General features: G+C 40.9%; 1 protein-coding gene across 9 annotated transcripts in view; it reads right to left on the reverse strand.

Annotated features, from left to right (window-relative positions):
* Positions 1 to 20,985, reverse strand: part of APBB2 (amyloid beta precursor protein binding family B member 2) — a 167,105-nt gene extending 146,120 nt beyond the window's left edge. For 4 of the 9 annotated variants that reach the window (XM_014871065.2, XM_088163305.1, XM_088163301.1 and 1 more), the window contains exon 1: positions 20,862 to 20,908. The gene's annotated coding sequence lies outside the window, so the exon portion shown is untranslated. Of the gene's footprint in view, positions 1 to 20,861; positions 20,909 to 20,966 lie in introns of those variants that run through there. The other 5 variants (XM_088163304.1, XM_088163303.1, XM_088163298.1 and 2 more) reach the window with 4 other exon arrangements.
* Positions 20,986 to 24,745: the final 3,760 nt, after the last annotated feature.

A 24,745-nucleotide genomic window follows, 5' to 3' on the forward strand; every position in this document is an offset into this window, starting at 1 on the left:
CCTCATCCAAATTCTATTCTCTCCTCAGGGTCTCCTTTTAAAAGTCTCTTTGTCCCAAGACAAAGGTCCCAGGAAAAGTAACCCATCCTAGTCTGCACAAGACCATTCACTTTCTCTCCCTACTGAAGGGCCAGACATCATTTCTACCCACACAGAAGATGAGGGCCAGATTCTCTCACTCTCCTGATAACAATATCATGAGATTAATACATGAGGAAAGCCTCTCCATACTTGGGCAAGAGCTCAACAGTTACTACCCAGCTATTCACCAAACTGTGTTTTGATAAATCCCAGTGAGGGATGGAATATTCAGTAGCAGAGCTACAGGAGTGCCATGACAATGATGGAGCTGCATCCACATATAATCTCTGTAAAATACTAACAGACATGCAGCTTATAATTTTCTTCCTTTTTTCCTACCCATTCCCACAGATGAGTGAAATACCAACACTTAACAAGTCTGCCTGGTTGGAAGACATGACTGCCACCACCAAAGGAGATGCAACTGAAAATCCTCCTCTGTTCCCCCTTCAAACTCATCAACTCCAGTCATAAAAAGCACATTTCACTGCTTGCTGCTCTGCTTATCTTTGGGCTCTGGTAGATTTTACTCTCTGGGAGACCAATCACTTCACTTCAGGTAACAGCTTGTAGAAAAAGATGGTTTGTCCAGATCTATGAGCTTCACCTTCATTTTGAAGACCACTTAAGGTAAAGACTTGAAGGCAGCAGCGCATGTATGAAGAGACCAGTTCCCAACAGCTATCTATACTCAAGCATACGGTGGAATTGCTCATCACATAAGCCTATGATTAATGGTGTCCTGATGAAAATAGGAATTCAATTTCAATTCTTCTAGAATAGTCAGAGGCCCTTTGGTATTTTCAGGATGTCGTTTTGGTGTCTGCACCTTTACATAGTCTGAAACAAAGAACAAGCACTTGCAAAAGAAAGATGCGGGAATGTTACGTACAATCTGAGCACAAAATCTGTGCTTCAGCTATAATGAAAGGGTGCTTCTGCAAAAAGCAAAGTAATGCAAACACAAGAAGGACACCAATGGGAAAATATAGGTGACTTCTGTGACAAATTGCACATCACTGCATACAACATTTCACTGTGGGCAGCACACTAGAAGGAGGGAAGGCAAAAGAAAAAAAGGTGGGGACAAAAAGCACTTAAAATGAGAACATTTTGACTTTTCTGAAATCCCACCCACTGCAAGGACTCAAAGTGCTCAAGGACCCCAGGCTAAACATACTCTACTGAGGAGCCTTGTTAATCCTCTCCAGAAACAGTGTGGAAGTTTACTATCTTCATTACACTGCTATGCCCTTACATAGCAACTCCGCAGGTAAAGTGGAGGGAACTGGAATCACTAATGCTCTTGCATGAAGATGTCAGAGCCCAGCATCTCAGAGGAAAGCTCCATCCACGAGGCAGCTGTCTCCTGCAGATGCTAAGAGCCAATGTTCCCATTCAGACAGAAGCCATATGCTAACCCAGCAAGTTAAAACCAGATTATTTTTCCCAACTGTTCCTTCCAGCACACTTTGTTCAATGGAAAGAAAATAAAAACCTAGAGAAGCTGCTGTATTCATTAATCTCTGCAGACTCACTGCAATCCTAATTGGGCAGCCTAACTGCTCAGAAGATTATGCCAGTGATTCAATTGCATTGCAATACAAATAAAGATATCTGCATAAAGTGGGCTTCAAAGTGCTAAATATAAAGACCTAATGAAGTTATACATTTGTGCATCATTGCCCTTTCTAATAGAGTTTGGAAAATTGAAGGAAACATACCATTATATATCATGTGCTATTATTCACATAAGTGACTAAATTACAGAGTTTTGGGAGATACTAGTTATATGCTTATTAAAAAGTCATTTATTTCATCACATAATACACAGACCTCTTTCAAAACTGAAATAGGAAACATGAAAGCGACATCTGAATAGCAAGTCTCAATTAAAAATTATTTCTGCTGCCATAACAACAGCTTTTTCCTCCAGATTTTGGGTTCCCCTCTCACACTGAGCACAGCAGGAGGAGAATTTCTGAACTCTAATTCATGCTCTTCGCATTTATCTTCTTCCAAAAAAAAATGTGCTGAGTACAAACCGTGACAGGAGTTCACAACTTCTCAAAAAACCGTATAAAATTGTTCATACATCTTAAGTACAAAGTTAGAGGACCTGAATAAATCAGGTTTAGACTAAATGTTAAGACTAGAGGCTCTTGGGGACAAGGAGGAGGTAAACATTCACATCAGATAGAGCAGAGATACAGAAGCCATTATTTTAGAAGCAGAGGACACCCTCAAATGTGCAAAGGGTGTTTAGATGTAGGGATACAACCAAGTTAGCCTTTGCAGCACTTGTGATGGAAGCCTTGGCTCACCTTGCACACACAGGGATGAAGATGCTGAGTAGCATCAATCATATGTCCCTTAATGAAGCGCTGGGGATATTTCACACCCTGCTATCGCCTTTCGGTTTTCTTCCTTGTTCTTTTCACCTTGGGCCTAATTGATTACAAGCTTGGCTACCACTGGAATTTGTTCAGCTTCACAGTACACTGGTCAGGGAAGTCCACAGAGGGGCTGCAGCAGTTCCAGTGGCTGTAGGGAGCAGACAGCCCCCAGCATCCCACCAGCCCCTCCTTCCGCAGGGAATGGGGACAAAGAGTGATGCCCAGGCACAAAGGGTACTCCAGGTCAGCTGACCTCTGGCACTCTGGAATCAGCTGCTCCTCAGCAAAGTTTTTCACTAACTCCCAAATCCTAAATTCAGGGTTTGATGAGCCTAGCTTTTCAGAAGCCATTTAATATCAGAAATGGCTTTCTAAGCACTCCCTCCTTTCTCCCTCAAAGGATTTCACACAGCTCCAGGGAGACAGATGAAAGCTTCCTCTCAGAATTTAAATATAAATTTATATTCAAAACAGGCTTAATTACTAAACTGCAGTTTGTCTTATGTGAAGGGATTTGTCTTTATCATAAAAACCACAGCTGTTAAAACAGTGTCTGACAGTACTTTTTTCCTATCATCGCTATTCCTTCATTAACCACAGTGTGTATCTTTTATCTTAACTGTCAAAAGGAAGCTCTGAATACTAAGTTACACAACTTCTACTCAAGTGAAGAAGGCTATTACCATCCTCACATCACAGACATCAACCACAACCACCCCAACACTGAAGTCACATAAGCAACATCTTTCCCGAATTGTTCTTTTAATTATTCAACATGTGTGTCCTCAGCTAGACACACCAAGCAGAATACAACCTCCTCCACAACCAGCTTTTACAACCAAGGATGCCACACTGCTTTTGTAATAGTAAGAGGTAGCTCCAAGTTAGAGTGCAGCTGGCTGCAGTGACATGCCTGTTATTCTTCCTTTGACTTCTCCACATTTTCTTTTCATCTGTGCTCAGTGATGTGGGCTTGAAGCTCTTGAAAGAGAGCATGAATCTAAAACCACACACTACATTTAGTCTGAATGGGTCTTTGAAAGTTTTCAAGAGATCTTTTGGAAGAGCTAACAGCGAGCAACCTTCTTGTACCCCTTGCATCTAATCCCTAAACCTTCACTTTTTAACCTCCCCCAGCTTCTCTGCCTCAAATCTACAGAAGTGCAGGGGGTCTGGAAAGAAATGGAATAGAGAAAAATAAAACAAATGAAATCTTTAGACTTTTGTTTCAACCTCTCTTAAATTAATTCTTAAGTTCATTTAAAATTAAGAGTACAGCTTTCAAGACACCCCCCCCCAAAAAAAAAAGAGAGAAAGGAGTTGAAGAATGCTTCAGTATTAATGGTTTTAAAGAGTTGAACAGGAAGTTCATTAAATGTTATTCTTAGCCATGAACACTTTGTGGTTTTCATTGAAATGTACTGATGTATCAAAACTTTGGCCAAACTTCTAACTGCACGTATTTCAGGGCATTAGGTAACTTCAGAAAATAAGTCCTCTTTTTACTCAAGAACACACAAAAACTTAATTTTTTAAGAAGGTCTTCCCATTCTAACTTAAAACCACCACTCAGCAACAGTGAATACTTCTCCATTACAATGCTGCCTCTCGTGTTGCCATTGAGCTGGTGGGCTTTCCCTATCCGTGGCCAAAGAGATCCAAGCTGGGAGAAGAGGAAGATGAAACACATAAGTAACATCAGTCAGGGTCTAGACAGTGACTTTCTGTGCAAGTCTTTCTTGTTTCCATGCTGTGGTAAGGCCAGATTGATAAAAGGTGTTGAATTGCAGCTAAAGGCACTCTGGAAAAACAAAACACCACAGCAACAGGAGTCGAGCCAAATGCAACTGGATGTGTTTGCAAACCCTGCCAGGAGCATAAAGACCATTGTAAAAGGTAGCTGTCCTGACAAGGCAAAGGAAAAATACTCCCCAGCACATGCTATTCAAAGCCTGTAACAGCTTAGGCTGCCAGGCTGCTAATTCCTGTTGTTTATAAGTTCTTAAACAATCTGTTGACTAGTCTTGCAAGGAGGAATAGCCTGGCCCTCACTCGAAGTCTTTTCTTCACTAAACCATCCATAATAAGAGCTGACCTGCAAGTAAACCAACAACTAGCCAGAGGAATTTCCCTCCTACCAATTCCTGGATGTCACACAATCCTGTAGATGTATCTACCATGCTAGTTGTCTTTTACATGACCAAACACTAGATTGCAGCTGTCACTTTGAACATCAGTGCTAAGAATCCAGGTGGAGAAATTTCCCCAAGGACTATGGGAAGCAATGCCTTAAGGGCACCTATATCTCAAATCTGACTCAGTAAGAAAAGTTAGATGTGTAACTATTTTCCTACCAACTGAACAATCTTACTCAAGCCACTTCCCTTCACTTTTTCCCCCAAAACACATAAACACAGTAACAAAGTATTTGAAATATGTAGGAATCCTTACATAAACTAGACATGAGAGCATGTGTTAAATTCCCCAGCATTGCCAATGCAGACAGATTCTTTTGTGATTAAGCACAAAGTGGTTATGCAGGAACTGAAGGCAGGCACCTTCATGGCAGATACACAACATTCATAACTCCTTTATTTTGATGTCTTGCAACACAAACCATTTTACTGGTCGCTAAATACTACGTTTCCATATAATTTTAAAACTGTCCCACAATAAAGTGTTTTTCTCAATACAATGCTTTCCTCTACCAACACAAAAAACACTACTTGAGATAGGCATTTTAATATGACTAGGGAGGCTTAATAGACAATGAGGTGACTTTAACAGTAACCTTTAATTATTTTGCTTGGGGCAGGGGGGGAAATTAGAACTAATCAGCCACATTGAACTTTCCTATCCATTTCAACCTGGGGGAAAGTTTTACAGCAGGAAAGTGTTTGCTAATCTTTCTCTCTATTTCTGGTCACACAGAGACATGAGCAATGCTACTACAGGTTACCTATCAGGGAGGGAGGTGTTCTGCCCTAACTGCAGTTAAAAGATACATCTGTACAGAGAAACCTCAAATAACCCTGCAAGTTTACATCTGCCTTGGCAGGGAACAAAACACAAAAAGGGAAACAGGGAGAGATGTTTATACTCCAACCCACCACAGCAGACTGAAATATCAAACAGCACATGTGCTTACAGCTCCTCTGCTCTGTGCCACAGCTTCCCTGACCCCACTCCCATTCCATCATGTACAAAACCCATTAGTTACTGCCTGTTGCTGTGCTCCTGCCTTCCACACAAAGCCATGCTTTTTTTGAACATTGCTCTGTATCAAACCCACAGCAGTCAGTAAGCATTGCTAAACACTTTTGAGCCCAGATGCAGCTACCCTACTTCACAACATACTGCAGATTGTTTTAGAAGGGGAGGAAAGAAAAAAACCAGCCAATAAATCTTTTGCTTAGGGCAATTTTACCTTATGTTTTGCAGCTGGTCTATAGCAAAAATTATGCTTTACAGCAGGAATTAAGAGAATATTTTCAATTAAAGCATATCTTGATCTCAAAATTTCACCAAACTCCAGTCCCCCCCTCATCAGATAAGTAGTTTCTTCTCATAGATTTTGGATACATATATATTTTTTAAAAGTACCAGCTGAACCACTAGGACTAAAAGCATATCTCTGAAAAACAATCCTGAAACTACAAAGGTCTCACTGTCTGCCAGGAAAGAACATCAAAAACACGCTCCAACTTGGCTGATGCTTGGACACCGTCAGCCTAAAGCCAAAGGGTTCAGAGCCAGATACTTCAAGGAAGAGCAAAGCTGTCTCTGTGCTCTTCATTTGGTAAATGACCCAATGTCCAGCTTGGGCAGGGAGAGGCATAATTTTGTATGAACAAAGTGACATTGCTTTTAGACATGATTCGGGGCCCACTTATATCAGAGGGAAGTACTTCAGCACATCTATTGTACTACCACCAGTAGGCCAAAATCAGAGTACTGAAGATGTTAAAGTACTGCCTAAAAATGCAAAAGCAAAGCCAAAGGAACTGCATACTGCTAAGAGAAACGAACAAATATTATCCTGGCAGGTAATAATGTTTTCCCGGAACATCAAAATCCTTGTTGTAACTTAATAGCAGTATCCCAAACTATTCAGATCCAAAGCTTTTTAAGAATTTTGGAAACAACACATTTTACAGAATTAAGAATGCACAATGCCATATTTAACTCCTAACCATGAGTGACTCCTCCATCTTGGCTTACTCATGTCAATTACAACGGGTTACTTCAAATTACCATACCACCTATCAGTAACAGGGATGGTAAATGCTTTCCTTTAGACAGGAAAAACTAATTTTCTACACTATTCTTTGCGTCTAACACAGGATAGCTCTTACCACATGTATTAATGGTTCACCACTAACTGTCTACATAAAATCATGAATTGCTGCCATAAAGATTTTAAATACAGTAGAGTTTTCAGAGAAGTCAAGCTTCATTCTTGCTCTAACATTTCTCTGTTGACCTTACAGAGCCACCTTGATTTGCCATGCAGATCTGCAAGGAACAAGAAGAGACAGTACTTGGATCATCACTCCCTATCTCCATGGGTTGGAGATGGCAGCCCATAATTTACATACCATGAACTGGGGAAAGCTGAGAGCAGGGAAATCCCAGCACTGCTCCTAGGACTGCCCATCTTTCTTCAGCATTATGTTCAAAGATATAAATCACTTACACACCTTAACGCTATACTGACATTTAAAAACATCAGGGAGAGCAGATGTCCTTTGGTATTTTTAAGACAGGTAACTCTAATATACAAACTAAGCCACAAACCTGGGTGGTTGCAGGTCACATAGGTCACACACAACATGAATGTGAACATTATAAATTCAGATAATGATAGTATTTAATAAATACTAACATATTATACAACCTTCTGTATTAAACACATTATTATTATAATTATGTATGCAGTGAAAGGTGAGTTTCACTGTTGGGTATTTGATGCAAAAGCTTTTGCAGCAAGAAACACCAAACAGCCAAATAGGAAGCTACAACCAGAGTTTGGGAAACCATATAGCCACAAGCAGTTCAAAGCCTAGGAACTATGGAGAGCACTTCTCTCTTTCCCCAGGCTGAGCAAGCCAGTCCAGTCATTCTTTGTGCCACTTCCAAAGACAATTAATAAAATCTTCTTTCAATTAGCTTTTCCAGAGCTATGAGCACAAAGAATACTTTGCAACTTCAGAAAGAAGAGGTGAGATCAAAAACGTGCAAACAGAGGCAGAGCTGGAAAGGAGTCAGGGAAAGACCAGATAAAGCCAGGGACAAGAAATCCCAAAGCATGTCCCCCCAAAATGCTGGGTAAAGCCAGTGCTTGTGCTCAGAAAAAGGAGCCTTCTTACACCAAGTTGGATTTCAAATTATCTTTCTCACTTCTCATTATTGAAATTATTAATTTCTTCCTAGACAGCAACTCTCCAGTATACTGTATAATGGCTCTACTTCTTCTATATGTAGATACATCTACACCATCTCATTTAATACCAGCAAGATTAATGCACATTTTAAGCACTCCTAACTTTTGGTTGACAATTTTTTTTTGCAACATCTCACCCCTAGTCTTCCCTAATCTAGACATCTCCTGTGCTCTTCTATTGTTTCCCCCTTAGTACAACCCTTAACTGCTTTGTAACTCTAGCGAATGCCATAACAAATGTTTTATTAAAGACCAGATGAAATAAAAATACTTATCCTGACTCACATCTTAAGGTAAGAAAAAGAAAATTAAGGGTCATTTACTCTGACATAGTTCACCAACAGACTAACTTAAGCTGCATTTTCCATACATGGTTTTAACTATTCTTTCCTTTAATATCTGTTTTAAAACTTAATAGTCTGTTTCTTCTGTAAACACGCACTGTGCTTCAAACACAGCAGGGCTGTTACCACTTTGGAAAATAAATAACTTTTACACGTGTTTATATTCTATTAGAACAAAATAAAGAAATATGCAAAGAATGAAAACACAATACTTCATTACTCAGAGTAGAGGTTTAAAAAAAACCCACCAAGTTCTCTTTCAGAGAAAGATGAAGAAAGAGGATATAGTGACAGGAAAACAAGAAATGTCTTCAAACCAAAAGAGAGTAAGTTTAGAGTAGATATTAGGAAGAAATTCTCTACTGTGAGGGTGGTGAGGAACTGAAACAGATTGCCCAGAGAAGCTGTGGATGCCCCATCCTTGGGGAGGTGTTCAAGGCCAGGTTGGATGGGGCTTTGAGCAACCTGCTCAATGAAAGGTGTCCCTGCCCATGGTGGGGGGGTTGGAACAAGATGAGTTTTAAGGTCCCTTCCAACCCAAGTCATTCTATGACTCTATACAGAGAAAAAAAAAAAAAAAAAGGTTAGTCACTCAAGGAAATAACAGCTTTTCCTATAGCTTCTTTTTCACTTACTCCAAGAAGCAGCAACCTGCTGAGAAAGAAAAATTCAAAGTTTGTGTCTTACCTCCCAATATGAAAAGTCACGTAAAGGAAATCCACATTTTCCACAACAAATTATATCTATTAATTTCTGTTCTTTACAAAATATCTAGTATAGAGCAACAGCACTGCTACCTCTGTAACCACCAGTAACCACCAACACTGGGAATTAGTCAAGCAACTAACTGCAGACAAGCACAATTGTGTCACAGCCTTGAGAGGTGTTAAGTCACTCCATGCTGGGGAAGAGACATGTGAGACCTTTCAGCTCAGCTGGCAGCTTGCAGTGCTCGTCCTCAGAAACCCCACACTGCTGTATGAGATAACAAGTATATGTTTGCACAAAGGGGTCACCGACATGAAATTAAGCCATCAAATTTCAAGCAATTTTTGTACCTGAGAGTATGAGAATCAATTCACTGGAGAAAAGTTCTACTGCTTATATATTCTAGGTTAAGTTGGAGCAGCAATTTATGCTCTGTATGCTGAAAGGTTACATACACATGACAGTCTTAATAATGGTCACTCAAAAATTCACAGAAAAAAATCCCAGTATATTCTCACTATGCCTGCCTGGATGCACAGGCAGTGTGTAACCTCTATTTTATAGCACTAAAAAGCATAGCACACATGTAATTAAAGCATCAGAGTTCCTTAATAATAATATTAATAATATGATCCCACATCTGATGGTTAGCTGCAGCTTAATGAAGAAGAAGAGAAATTAATGACTTATGCAAAACCAGGATGGAGGCTAAAAGGTTTGTTTCCTCTAGACAACGACAGAAGGACCTAAGTGATAATGATTACCTGAGAATATTCAGGAAAACAGACCATCTGTGATAAAAGCAATCTCAAAGTGTCTGGTATACTATCGTCATTTATAGTTCCAATTTTTATCCTCAGGGAAAAAAAAATTGACTAGTTTCTTTGACATTACCAATGGCCCTACACAGAAAACTATTATGGTAATTACTCCTTCTTTTAAAAACACCTTTTCTTTTTTTTAATACCTTCTTCTGCCCTGATAACACGGGCCAGTAGCCAATTACCATCTCACATGAGTAAAGTCCAAAACTTTCCACTTGCCTGAGTGGTGGCATCAACAGACCTCCTTTGGCAACACAATCACTGCTGACATGCAACTTGCATACAAAGTTTTCTGTTCAAAAAATTAATACAGTTTAAGAAACTCATCTATCACAATCAGTATTTGGGGGGAAACCCCATCAGTGTGGTAGAACCTAAACACAGCATCTACCTAATAATTTCATTTAGAATGCAGGGAAAAAAAAAATCACAAGATTTGCTGTTCTCCCTCCTCCCCTTCAACTGTGATTCATTTCTGAAGACAAAACTTCTCATTTCTAATACATTAAATTTTATGCTTGCCTGACTCGATGTGGAAAGGAAAGCATAAAAAGAGTAACTGGGTCAAGGGTGTAATTATCAAAAATCGTATTAATGTGGTGAAATCCATGTGACAACAGAAAAACCAGCAGATCTAAAAATTCCTGTCAGCATGCTATTTCTTAACTTTGTACTCAGACCATCTAATTAAAAGTTGCCAATGCCATGCTAACATTATAAATACTTTGCTTTTATCTTTGAACATAAATGTCTTAGGAAAAAAGTTGTTTTAAACACAGATATTGTTATATCATGAAAAAGCATGGAGTAAATGAAGGAAATTAGCATGTAAAAGCCTCCTAACACTACTTCTCTTTGGAAGCAAGAAGTGAATTTTGTGATCTTGATTCTGACAATAAGCTCCTGTTCTAAAGTAAACTCAGTTTCTGAAGCTTTCCCTGGTGACCCTTAAGATAAAAGCACTAGAGCTAGACTTCCCAGTAGAGCTGCCTTTTTTAAAAAATACTTGCTCCCCATCAGAGGGTATCCAGCCCACACCATCATTTCACTGCAGTGCTTTGCCTCTGTCAATCCTCAGTAGACACCCAGTAAAACCAATCTAATTCAGCTCCATCACTTCACCTTGTAAAATTGTGATGCATTCTTCAATTCAAAGCCTTTTGCCTCAAATTTAAACATATTACCAAGTTTAAGATATAATGTTGCTTTCTAGTTATGGCCAAATATCTCAACAACACCCATTTCAAAATAATAATAATTACACTAATAATTATACTACGATTTCCTGTATGCTGTGCAGATACCATCTGAGGTAAGAAAGCATAACCATCCCCAAGAGTCATGCACTCGTGTGCACTGTTCTGTTTCAAAGAAAAAAAGTTCTTTCACCCACTTCTTCTGAGAGAGGTAGAAACATGGTTAATCAATGAGCCTGTCACACTCAACTTACAAGCCTTTGGAAAACACTCGTTTTTAATCATCCATTTTTACCAACCAGCTGTGGCCAATTGACAAGCTTTGCACAGGGTCTCTCACAGCCTATTAAAACTCCCTGTTGTGCTGTGAAAGCATTTGAGGTAGCTTATGCTTCTGAATTAGAGATAATAAAAGCTACGGACACTACTACGTTAGGAATAGCCAAGAAAATGCAAAGGAATGCAGCTTCTGTGTAAAATTCCCATATGGAAACTTCAGTTTCTGCAAAACAAAGCACAATTATTTTCATATTTGGGCACTTAAATTCTTACAGAATAAACCCTGGCCTGTACTTAAAACAGACATGGAGAGGAAGGAAATAAACCTAGAACACATTTTTAAACAGGTTTATATTGTACTTAGCACAGACTATACCTCCCCACTGCTCCACAGAAGAGTTTTATATCCAGGTTAGCATCTAACTCTGTCCAAGGGACTTTGGCTGCATTTTGCAGCCAATCTCCACAACTCCTCCGTGTAATTAAAATTCCTCTTCATCTATTTATGTACTAGCTCCCGCCTCCACCCGAGTCCTCTGGCAGGTGCCTTTCCTGAGCCAGCCTTTGTGAGCACCGGTACTTTCATTTTGGAATTGCAGAGTATGTGTGTCACTCTCTTTAGAGCACCTCCTCTGTCAGCTTTTAAAATCTGCTCCAATTCAGTTTCATCCTCTATCATCATGGATCTAGAATTTCAACACCTCCTTTCAATCTCACCTTGTGCAAGGAGGATTCACATCCTGACATAACAGCACATTGTATCTACCCATGCCTGAAATATTTGCTTGCAACCTCAACTCAAAGAACAACCCCAGAATGGGGAAAGCCCAGTTTCCAGCTTGAACATTGGCTGCCTGAGGAAGTTATCAAGTATTTGCACTCAGCAACAGGGAAAACTCAGGACATGCTCATACAATGTGCCAAGCAAGAGTGCTCTAGGAAAACTCTGGACACGCTCACACTGTGTGCCCAAACAAGAGCTCTCTGGGACAGCCTGATGACACTGTGCAAAAAGCATCCACCCCATTAGTCTGGGAGAACTAATGACACCAATACAAACATCAGTAGCCTGTGAATTTTCCATCCCTGTACTGCAGTTTAGGCAGCAGAAGCTAAAGCTCAGCACTAGTTAGGTTTGAAGTCAGATCAACATGTCCTGAATCAGCCCCACAGTGTCCAGTCTTGGTTTTACAGCCAGCATGCTGTGTGGGCTGACAGTCTTATTTTAAACCTTTGCATATGTGTTATTTAACCCACAGATTTAAAACAACCTTGGGACTTACAGACATGAACCTCTACAGCTTTCAAGGAGTAATAAGATTTATCAGGCCAAAAATTAAACGGTTAGAAACTCAAATTTCTGATTTATAGCAGAAGCTCATATTTCCAAATTTAAGTCCCAGTACAAGCTAGGATACCAGATCAAGTGCTATTTTTTCCAGCTCTATATTTATGCTTCGAGGACTGTGTAGAAGCACAGAGCAGAAGCAAAAATCAGCTAAATACCTCGATTGTGAGCCTTTTGGGGGAGGTTCAGAGAAGTTTGGGTTACATGTCTTCAAACACGTTTTCAAGGCAATATAGATCTAGCCATTCATCATAACTCAAGGAAGGAGGACCCAAACTTTAAATTTAGGAAAATAGTAGCTTTACCTTGCACGTGCACAGAAGCTTAGAAAACTATTGTGACAAAAAGGAGGCTTTCTCTTCTGCTCTTGCAGGAGGTGCAGCTGAAGAATTTCAGCCTTGGTCGTGCAAAATTAGATATTTATTTTGGATAAATCCCACAAAATGTTTTCCGCCCAGCCAGCACTCCTACCTGCAGGTTTGGCAGGAGCAGAGGCAGGCACTGTGCTGCAGGATGGCAGGCAGCCAGCCTCCAACTCCTGGGCCTCTCAGACACTGGCAGGGGAGACTGCTCAGTAAAGCCTCAGGGTTACTGCAAGGCAAGGACAGTGACAGCTCTCAGCTGCTGCATCTCTGAGGCTGCAAGGGTCACCAGAGCCTCTGCTACCAGGGAAACAGCAGATTTAGGGATGTAACTTGCCATATCCTGCCTGTCAGCTGCTCCCTTCCCTGTAACATGTGCATGTACATGGAAAGGAGGGAGAATAAATCACCTCCTGACTTGTAGGTCTGACCAGGGAAGCACTGAGGGATCCCCCTTTTTCCTGCCTAAAAACAAGCAAGTAAAACCATATCACATCATTGCATATGTTCCTACACACTGGCTGGCCAAAACCAGAGCATGGAGACTGTATTTATTTCAGAACCAACATACAACACATGCTGGCTGAGTATTAGCCCAAAGCAAGATAGAAAACAACAGGAACAAACCTTTAAAAATGCTCTGAGGGTCCCATGACTTCAGGACTTCCCTGGCATCAAGCCCCACTGACATCCCTCAGAGTTTCCCAACTGCCTCTCTTGATTCCCTTCCCCACAGAGACCCCTCACTGAGAATTCCTGAATTTTCTGTGATCTGCCATCAAGAGTTACACTTTAGTGCAAGGGTATCACAATATTGACATGCTGCAAAGACAAACTTCCCAGGGAACACTCAAGCCATTTCCCTGACAAACAACACCATCTTTATCACTTTAGGACAAATCTATATTGGTTTTCAAAAAAGAATTACTAGTCCCTAAATGCTCATATGCCTCTACCAGAAAACTTCCTATATTTTGGAAGATATAGAATCATCATTTTTAGCCATGTTTAAATCCATACTTGCAAAAGGAAATATACAGGGTATTTCACTGAAAAAGTTCACACATCAGTGTTGACATAACAGCATGCAAAGATTACAAAAATACATACATAATTAAGCATTGTTTGCTAGCAGCTCTTGCACATGCTTAAATAATAACACATGCTTAAAGCCAACATTATTTTGTGTTATTTCAATATCCTTTGTTAGTCATCTTACCAACCTACAAAGTTATCTAACAATAAGTCCGATCTCAAACGCTTCCAAGAAGCAAATATCAAATAATTTAAAATGGGAGTTTTTTCTAATGTTTCTCTTTTCAAATACACAAAAGTTTCATCAAACATTTTTCTTAAATTGGAGAACTTTTTAAGGGAATGAATGTAAAACTTTTCAAAAAAATTTTAAACTCCTGTTGGTCTGAGTACATGTATTTTTTTATATACAGCTGTGTTAAACGACTCCCTTTACTGATGGTTCTCGTGCTAGTTCACCATTTTCTTGAATTACAGTGGGGAAAAAAGAGAGAGGGAATGAAAGAAGGAAAAAAAAAAGAAAAAGGCAAGCAGGCTCCCACAGGACTCAAAATATATGAGTCATTTCCCAACCTGCGACTCCACCAGGGTGCCTGACTTGGTGAGATCTCACATTCCCCAAAAGTTTTACACCCAGATGGGTATCAAGGAAAAAAAAACAAAGCCACCAACAAAAACCCATGGAGATCCTGCCTCTCCTGCTCACATAGGAGGCCTGCACGGGGCCAACAAGACAAGATCATCACATAATGCTGAAGGTTTTTTTAATGCCACGTGCATCCCAAACACCCAGGCTGTCCACTGTGTTTACTTCCAGATGAATCTTGCTGTAAATTCATAGACTGTGGCCTGTTTATATGTATCTCCAACTCATTTAAACAACTTCATTAAACTTTCTCTCCATTATGCCACATTTAAATCCCAATTTGATCTCTCAAGTGCCAAGTTCTCCATGGGAGAGCATTCCTCCTCCTTATTCTCTTCCTTGCAGTACCCTTTCATGTTTCATGGTGGTTCTTTGCACAGGTTCCTCCATAGCCACACAATTCAACACCTTGCTAAGAAATACCTCTTCCTAAAAATAAACCACTTGGCAAATAGAATTAACAAGGCAACTGTAAACACAAGAGCAATGAATTACTTGTCATATTTACCCAAACTACTGCTTCCATTTCCTTATGAATTGGAAGCAGTAGTTTGTGTAAATATGGCAGTAGTTCGGGTAAATGAAATTCTATATTAAATACATAGAATGGCTTAATGTCAAGCTCCTTATTTGCTGAATTCTGCAGCTGGCCTGTAAGAACCCTACAGCATCTCCCTTCAACTCATCTAAGAAATCATACTTACAAGGTTTCCAATAAAGTCTTAGCTAATTTGTGTCAATATTAGTCACACCAATGACTGCCATTTAAGAACTGTTTGGAGTGCTTCCTACCCCGAGAACACTGCAAAGAAAGGATATGTTTCTACAACAGATGGCAACAACAAAATATATAAAGCTTATGGTAGTTTCTGCTGTTAAAAACAAGTTAACTCATAAAGGTGAGGAACATTAATGCCTGTCAATTTCTTTCTCTTTGGAATTTGTCCTTCACACACAGTAATTACACCAGGAAACCTTTCTCTATAACCAGCTGATAAAAGGAAAAAAACAGTTGTCACTAAGAGAGCACTGCATGAAGCATATTTTAACACTAACATTAAATCCAAATGGTATTTTTAAACACATCATCTACACTTGAAATCTGCAGAAGTACTTTAGAAATGTTCCTTTTGGTGCCTTTGAAAATTAAACTGAACTTGCACTAAAGGCAAACAAAGACGAACCTCCAACAAAACAACTAAACACACTGCAAAATTGCTTAAAACATATAGCGAAGCATGACTAGTGCTTCAGGAGGGTTTTCCCAAAGGCAGACAGAGCTGATATTTGTCTGACAGGGTATATCATCTGGGGTGAAATGTAATCCAGCAAGGAAGACAAAGGAAAAAAAGATTCCCCTTAAGTCTTCTACAGAAAATAAGAACAGCCGAACAGTAATAAATCACTGAGTTATAACTCTATTTTGGCATAGCTACAGGAAGACATCACTGAGATTTTAGTGGATGTTTTTAAAATGTGAAGTCAGACAGATTAAACTGTCAAATATAAGTCTGCCAGGAGTTTGCTTCAAGTATTTTACAGCCATAGCACTATTCATAAGGTAAAACAAACCAGAATTACAGACACTGGCTATCTGAGACTGAGATCAGAAGAAAAATTTGCATATTTTATTTTCTAGGAAACCTCCCTCTGTTACATATTACTTTTAATGCACTACTACTCAAGTTAGTAGTTTACATTCATGAATTCCTAGACCGAACTGCATCCGACTTCATTCATCTGAGATCAGTGTTCAGCACCAAATGCAGCAAAGACTACTGATAAAGGCACATATTTGCATCTAGTTAATCATCCTAATTGGTATGCAGACCACTTGAAAAATGCACTAATCAGTGTTACACACAGATGCAGGGTTTGTTCAACAGTAAAAGTCACAATCTAAATACTTATCCAAACAAATATCACATTTTCAGGGAAGACTGAAGCTCAGCACATTTCAGTTAAAGAAAGAAAATGGTTTTAACATTGGGAGACAGAACTTTGAGGCTAGACCTTAGATCTCCAGCTAAATCGAGTTTCACCTTTTTAAAGCATAAAGAAATCCACTTTCTTTAACAAGGTTAACTCACTGTGCTGAGAGTGATGGAGGCCAAGTGTCTGCTGTCTTTGTCAGGGCAGACTCCTACATTCATTTCTGTCGCCTTGCTGTAGGGTCTGCTCTTACACCCTTGGCAACAGACTTCAGCAACCAGGACCTCCCAGATGAGGCACAGATAAACCAGTGTTCATTAGCAATCCCAGGGCACTCTCTGCAAAGCAACACTTCCCTCAAAATCTTCTGCCAGAGCTCTACAGCCTCCCACCTGTAACACCCCTTGCAGGTGAATGGAAAGTGGTAAAAGAGACAATAATTTCAGCAGGGATCCAGGGGAAGCCAAGCAGAAAGAAGGAATTCTTTTCACAGCCAGGAGTAGACCTACAGACAAGCAACACTCCTGGCTAAAGGCCACAGAGGCTGCAACAGAGTCCCAGGAGGCTGCAGACAGACCAGACAGGCATTTGGAACCAAAAGCCACCAAATGTTTTGAAGGGAAAGTTTGCATCCAACTCTGCTAACACCAAGCTGAGAACAGCCAGCATTTCAGAGTATCTATAGAAGAGGTTTCGAATAAGGGCATCCTGTTCTTATTTTTCTTTTGACATCTTACGTGGTGACAGAAAAAAAAAAAAAAGAAAAAGGAAAGAAAGAAAGAAAAAAGGTTGCAGAAGACAGCAGATTACGAAGAAATCAGGCTGAAGGGAAAAAGAATTAGACAACTAAAGCAGGACACCACACAGAGCATTCCAAAAACACCCTCTGCTCCTTAAATCTCTGGGGACAGCACAGTCCTCTGTCCAAAGCATAATGAGACAAGGAAACAGGCACAGACGTGCTGGGATACTGGTCATCATGAGAAGCAGTCAGGCACTGCTGACAGTCACAGTACCCATTATACAGCATCTGCAGCTGGTTGTATTTCATGATGCACGCATAATATTTTTCGAACCAGCTACAGACTTAATACAAGTTCAACTACTGCAACCACCCTGCCAGATTCAGCCATTCTGCAGGAAAACAAATGAGACAAATCCCATGCATAGCTAGCTCAACTAGTTTCAAATTTGTTTTAAACTTCATTTAATTCTGGTCTTCCAGTCACAGCATGTTATTTATGAACTACTTATATATATGGGGGGGTGTGGAATTGCTGCAGTTCATTTTTTTACCTGAATGTTAACAAGCTCAAGCAGCTCACACATACAAATATATAGTTTCCTTTTGCACAGCTTCGACTTTAAGGAAAAATATTTTCCACACAATTTGATGCAGTTATTAGACAACACATTATTTTAGAGGGGGAAAAAACTAACATGCAAAACATTTCAGAAAGTGGACACTAAGCACATTGCAACCATGTAGCAATACAAGCTGTAAAGCAGCTTTTATACCAGTTTCATAATTTTATATTATTTACTTTATACATTTTAAAATAATAATTATATTATTCTTATACCAGTTTTGTAATGTCAGATTTTAAAAATAAGAAACACTAACACATAAAATCTATATTAAGTTAACTCAGACATACAGAAAAGCTTTTCCTGAGTCACCAAGCCTTCCCTCCTACTGCCACAGCAAAGCATACAACACAGACTTCCTCAACATATCCTCAAGAGCCAGTTAAGGGGCTTGCTCCTATTTACCACGTTTTAAGGTTGTTCTAAAACCTGAGCCCATTTAGGGAGGAAACTGTGTAAACTTCAGGTTAAGTTTCTTCATGCCAGTTCATACCATTCGTTCTCATGCAAACATTGCTCTTTAGCTTAAATACATCCCCTCTCTCTTTCTAGCATTTATATCCCAGCTGTACTTTCAGACTATAATCATAGTCCATCTCAGCCTTATTTGCTAGGCTAAACAAGCCAGGCTTTCCTTGTCTTCTCTGAATAATTGACACTGCTGTCCTCCAGCCTCAGTCTGCACTGCCCCATCTGCAGCACAGGTGAAAGAACTCGTGGCTGGCACTCCCCAGGAGCTCACCCCCATTCCACCACCCCTCCTGCCTCTGTCTGGCCTAACACTTTACTTTCTCCGTGGCAGCAAGGCAGCAGCAACAGTGCACCCAGGACATCCCTGGCTCTACTGCTCCCAGTAATGGAGCTCCTTGTCCGCAGCAGGGTACAAAGGTAGGACTTTGTGTCCCACTAGAAAGGGATGTACAGTACAGTTTGTTTTCCGTGTGGATGATTTGTTCAAGTATGACTGCACATCCTGTGTCAAAGCTTGCTATCTCATGGAGATGTAATCAGTCAATTGCTCACCATTACCTATCAACTAGCAGGATTCACTTTAGTTTTTCACAACCTCTGCTAAAAAAAATCCTTACAGCAGGCAATCTCAAGTACTCAAATTCCCCCTTAACAAGCCCTTGAAGCTACCACTCTCTTCAGCTCAAACCCTGCAGCAGCCCTTTCTAGGCTCCTCAGGCATTTCCTAAGGAAGTCCCAGTCCCTCCTGACCAATGGCACAGCAGAGTCTACTCAACACAACACCAAAAATGACCAGCTTTGTTACTGGTTCCCAACTTAGCTGCAGAACTAGAAAACAAAAAGTATAATCCAGGTTTCCAAGTCATGTATTTCCTCTCCTAGCAAATGATTCCCACAGTTGTAACCTACTACTTAGTTGACTTGCTGGGAAAGGCACATTCACTCCTGCTGATTCAGAGCTAAGAATCTTCCTCCTTGTTACAAGAGTTATGTTTTCTTCATAACACAGGATAAAATTACTCTCCATCCCAAAGAATCTTCTCTAGACCCTGATTTCCCTTAGATGACAAAAAAACTCAAAAAATACAAGCCAAAAAGTATTCCACCAGACACTCATAGCTGTAAAGGAAGAACAAAAATACCCACACTCCACATGACTGTTCCAAGCAAGGAAATTAATCAGCCAAGATTTTGTCCCAAGGTCATTGTATGAGGATGTCTCTTCCTTTAAGTGCTAGGACATCTGCACTCTTATTTTAACTAAATGCAATTATGCCAGCAGAAAATAGTTTTAAACACAAGACAGACAACTCATTCAGGCGTTCAGAAAATATTAGAGCACGAGATGGCAGGATGACGACATGTAGGATGTAGAACAAACTGGAGGAGCACACCTCCGAGCCAGAGGACACAGCAAAGCTGCAGCAGCTCAGCAGCAACCCTACCTCAGCTTCTGAGGCAACACAGCAGATCTTGGTGAAGCACTGAAACTTGCAGCAGATACTGTTACCCTGAACTGCAGATACCATTTATGATGTACAGCTACCAGCAGCATCCACAACACACAAAGCCTACCAGTACATCAGTACTGCAGAGCTGGGTTTTTGTCTTGGTTTTGTTATTTTGTGTTTAAAGCCCAGAAGTACACTTAACCTCCCTAGCAAGCAGGACCGCAGCCAAGAATTATAAAACATTGCGAACAAGCAGGCAAAGCAATGAAGTACAAACACAAATCGTTACACTTTCCAATTTATCTCTCCCCTAGCTTCAACGAAAAGTAGCTCCGTTGCTGCCTTAGGAGCCAAGCAAATTCCAGACAACTTCCAAGACGGATTCAAGGGGTCCACGTTTTGTTCCAAGGACCGTATTTTTTGCATGCTCCCATTTGCAGCCCTGCAACGCAACCCTCGGGGACGATTTAATCACAGAGCTCAACTCACTCAAAAAAAAAAAAAAAAAAAAAAAAAAAAAAAAAAAAAAAAAAGAAGAAGAAGAAAGGTACTTGTACAGGCACTTTTATAATTTTTCAAGCTTCTTTACCGCACCACCGCCAGTAGAACCAGCCCGGCTGCCGCTGCTATTCGCCGCCCGCGGGAGAGGAGCCCACGCTCGCCGCAGGCGCGGCCAGCGCTCTGCAGTAGCAGCGGCAGCGCTCCTGCACACCGGGGTAAGACAGAGGACCGCAGGCCGGCCTCGGATCCCCACCCCAGAGACCGGGATGCGGGAATCGCCCCGGGCAAGGGCGGCAGGACCCTCCCCCGGCCTCCTGCCCGGTCGCACCGGCAGCGGGCCGGGCGGAGCGGCGGCACCGCGGGCGGCCGCGCACCGGGGCTCTGCCGCGGCACGGCACGGCACGGAACGCGCTGCGCTGCCCTGCCCTGCTCTGCTCTGCCCTGCCTTGTCCTGCCCTCCCCGCCGCGGAGCGCACCTGCCCGCCGCACCGCGCCGCTCCGCCGCCCGCCCCGGAGGCGCCCGAAGCCGCTGCGGGATGCGGCCAGCCTTCCGGAAACGCTTCCCGGCCCGCTGCGCTTACCCAGGAAACGATTCCGGCCGCCGGTCGCCACCGCCCCTCCTCTCCCTCCGCCCCGGCCGCCGCCCAGAGCCGCGGGCCGCCGGGTGCCGGCCGGGCGGGGCGAGACGAAGGGGGGGACGGCCGTGGGGCCGTAGCGAGTGTGTGCCCTCGCCAGCCCCGCTCCCGCCCCGCCTCACCCCCTCGGTCGTGGCGCACCGGGGACTTCAGGTCAACAGCCCACACCAGAGCAGACTACCTCTGTGAAGGAGTAGAGGCTGTGTGTGAGGCAGGTCTACCCCCTGAAAAAAAAATAAAAAATATTTTTTTCTCCTTGGGGAAAAAAGAAGGGTCTGTCTTGTGCTTGGCAAGTGTAGTAACGCCCGTATCAAGGTGAGGCAGTGGTGATGACTCTCCAAAAATGCCACCTGCTGTATCCCAGTGCTCCTCTGGCAATAGTGAGAGGAAGAGGTAGACAGCCAAGTAGGCTGGGAAGCCCTAGAAGATTTTATCACTCCCTACAATTACCTGAAAGGAGGTTGTAGCCAGCTCGGGATTTGTTACTTCTCCCAGGTAAAAAGCAATAGGACAAAAAGAAACAGCCTCAAGTTGCACCATGGGCGGTTTATGCTGGATATTAAGGAAAATTTCTTCACTGAACAGTTAGTTAAGCATTGTAACAGGCTGCCCAGGGAAATGGTAGAATTACCATCTCTGAAGGTACTTAGAAGGATGAGTAGACGTATTACCTGGGGATGGGTTTAGAGGTGGACTTTGGACTTCATGGTCTTAGATATCTTTTCCAACCCTAACAATTGTATGCTTCTGTGATTCTAAGAATGGGTTGTTTTTCACACTGGATATGGGCACCAAGTAGCAACATGGCAGTGGGTTGAACACTCACATGGCTGATGAACATTATCAATGATGAAATGTGATGAACGTCCCCTCTGGTCATGGATTAATGGAGGGTGCTTGGCATCGGCACAGCTCTCCAGGCAGCTGTGTTCTGGACTCAGGTAACCAGTGTGAATGGAAAGGAACGAGGTGTTCTCATGTGCAGAAAACAAACGAGTAAAGGACCAGGCCCGGCAACTTCACTGCTCTAACCCGTGTGCACTATTACAGGGTTAAAGTTCAGATTAAATCCCTTGGCACATTTTGAGATGGATGAGTAGAGAATCACAGCAACATCCTGGAGAGTTAGAAATGAGTCTTAATAGAACACACCCATAGGAAGATATTTCTGTTTAATGCCTTCCAAGTATGTGGAATATTGTCTGTTCTGTCAAGCTAGTCTTTTGAGATTGCAGGGGAAGATACTGGACATTGCTAAAGCAAAAAAGTTCAACATAGGATGGTAGTTCAGTGGAAAGCATGAAACAGACCTTTTACTTCTACACCTTCTAACAATTTTAGGAGGTCCCTGGAAGAGCAGATGCAAAACAATCAGCAGTAAAATAGTGTCCTATTGGAATGACTTGAGACGTACTAAGGAAGTCAAAGGAGTCTATTACAATAATGAATTTGGCATCTCATACATTTTCTTGCATGTTCTTGTAAATGTAAACACATTTAGTAATCCTATTGAAGTGCTCAAATCTATTTTAAAATTTATCCCACCTTTTGTAACAGCAAATCTGTTTATCTGCAAGGTATGATTTTTCCTATGCATTCCATTGCCTTCTTCTGTGTTTTGTTCCCTGCCTTCACAATTATGTTCCTGGTAATAACAGAACACTCATGAAAGAACAATTTAAAGGATAATTAAAATTAATAGCAATATTATGTCTTTAATTAGAAATGTTTATGGTTTTAGAAGATCATATTGACATCCACCAGCCCAAAGAACAGAAAAAAAATTTAATTATAAATACTACACTGATGAACAAGAAAAAACAACAATTAGGGGAAGACATACAACAATTAGGCAAAGTAATTCAGAGCAAAGCACCTGGAAATTATACTTTAATGTTTAATAACTTAAATGTATTGTTCTTTCTTGTAGCAGTACCCACTTTTTCCATTTGTCTTACAATTGCACATGATTTAATCTCCTGACACTTTTGTAAGCTAAAACTCACATTTTAATTGATATTTTTAGAATCAAGACTATGATAATGGCCCCAAAAAGCCCCCAAATAGTTATAATGATCTGTAATAAAATCATGTAATCGTGATCAGTTTCAGAAGGACCAACGACCTCCTGAGACATCCAAAGGTGATTCATCAAATTCCAGGATTTGCAAATCAGGTTGCTTTCCTCTTCAACAAAGCACATCATCCAGCAGGAGGGAAAGCTTTTGTGCTTTGACAGCATACTGGAGAAGAACTCTCCCTGGAATATGCACTATATCTACTGAAGAGATGCAAGACAATTAGCAGGTTACCAAGATTATTAGTGAATAGCCTATTAATAAATTTCCCTGACAGAAATGCCCAGGCAAGATACTCAGAAATTCATGTTCCTTTAATAAAAATAAGCGTAATAACACTGCATAGTGGTTTTCACTATGTGGTTAGAGTTATGATTAATATTTAGTTACATAGTCTATATAATGCACTTTGGATTGCAGTGTAGTAAGCAGTGCCATAAAAATGAAGTGTTGGGGAAACAGACTAAGGAATTTCATATACATCCTAAATGGACAGCTGCCCAATACACTTACTTCTTGAAAACATTTCTGTGTGGAGGCTGTGCCTGCCTAGGCTTAGCAAGTCTCATAAAATATTTCATAGAATCATAGAATATCATTATTCTATCACAAGGATAATCAAAGTCCAACTCTTGGGCACTTTACTTAAGACACAAATGTCTTGTGGGATAGTGTTTATAAACAGCAGTGGAGAAAAAAGAGAGGCCTTTCTATATTATCAGCTTGTACCAAAAGAATTTCATTATCATCTTGCTGTTCCTGTGTGTAAACTATTGACTGCAACTTTATTTTGTTCAAAATCTCTCCACCTTTGCAACAAGAACAACAGTCCGTAGGAATCTCCTTTGGCAAGTAAACCTCTGCAACTGACCTTCCCCACTGCCACACGGGTTGGCAGGCCTCACATCAGGACTGACTGTGCTCTGAGGAGGAGCTCGTAGCTTCTGCCCTGCCTTCTTCTATGTAGTAGCTTTTTACTTACGGCTTAGTCTGTGTAGAGAGATAATTACAGTACACAATGATCCCATCTCTTACTGCAGCGGTCTGTAGGAGAGAAGTGACTATGAAATAAGCAAGGCTACCATCTAGTGGTGCCACGTAGCACACAGACACATACACTATCTTTGGCTGAATGTACTGATCCCAAACACAGAAACTTAACTAAGAAATTTCAGTTCTAGGAGAATGGTTGGAACACTCTCTAACATTTTCGAGCAGCTCCATTAAGTCTCCATTTTAAATACTGTTATGAATGATGTTCTATTTTTCCAATTTATCAAGCAAATAGATTAAATGTAACAACGAATTTTTGATAGTAACAATTAAAAATGAATACAATCAAAATATTAAAGATGATGACAAAAATTATTGAAGCTGAATACAATCAAAGTATTATTGAAACTGAATACAATCAAAATATTAAAGATAAGTAAAGTATTAAAATTGAATAATTTGGGATAAGTAAAATTTGAGAGTAAGTAATTTAGTATAATTGAGGGTCGTATAAAGCATAAGCAAAACCGACCGGGGGTACGGGGAGGGGACTGCCCTTCCTCCCGTACCAAAGCACCAAGGCTAACAGTCCTACTTTTATACTGTAGGCTACAGAAGTTTCTAGAAAACTCCTCCTAGTTTCTATGCCTAAAA

Source organism: Sturnus vulgaris, chromosome 4, assembly GCF_052056855.1.
Source record: "Sturnus vulgaris isolate bStuVul1 chromosome 4, bStuVul1.hap1, whole genome shotgun sequence".
Taxonomy (NCBI): Eukaryota; Metazoa; Chordata; class Aves; order Passeriformes; family Sturnidae; genus Sturnus; species Sturnus vulgaris.